Source organism: Fulmarus glacialis, unplaced genomic scaffold (assembly GCF_000690835.1).
Source record: "Fulmarus glacialis isolate BGI_N327 unplaced genomic scaffold, ASM69083v1 scaffold21227, whole genome shotgun sequence".
Classification (NCBI taxonomy): Eukaryota; Metazoa; Chordata; class Aves; order Procellariiformes; family Procellariidae; genus Fulmarus; species Fulmarus glacialis.
The window spans coordinates 5,198-5,680 of NW_009225358.1; positions in this window are offsets into that span (position 1 = coordinate 5,198).

A 483-nucleotide genomic window follows, 5' to 3' on the forward strand; every position below is an offset into this window, starting at 1 on the left:
CTGCGTGTTCCGCGAGAGGCACCCACCCCCTGTCCCTGCGGCCCCGAAGGCGCCAGGACAGCCATGGCCAAACATGCATGCAGCACTGCCCAGCTGCTTGGCATCCCGCGGCAGCAGGGCCCGAGGCGGTGCCAGGGCATGACCGGATGGGCACAGGGCTGCGGGCGTGGGCCGCCTGGTCCCACACCCTGCAGCGCCGGGATGGGGAAGGCTGCTCGCCAGGCTCCTGTCTCGGTCAGGTGCCTCCCCAAAGGGGTACAGCCTTTGCCTTTCTCCCCTTCCCCAAACAGCCTCCCCCCGCACTGTCTGGCCGTGCTCCATGGGCTCTGCTGGGATCCTGGAGTGCCTGGCCCAAGGGGCAAAGGGCCCCACGCAGCACAGCCCCATGTCCTGGGGGTGGGCCAGGCCACGGGGAAGGAGTTTGGGGCCGAATCCTGCTGTTTTGGTGAATGCCTGCTCTCTGAGCGCTGGAGTCCCCAGCCA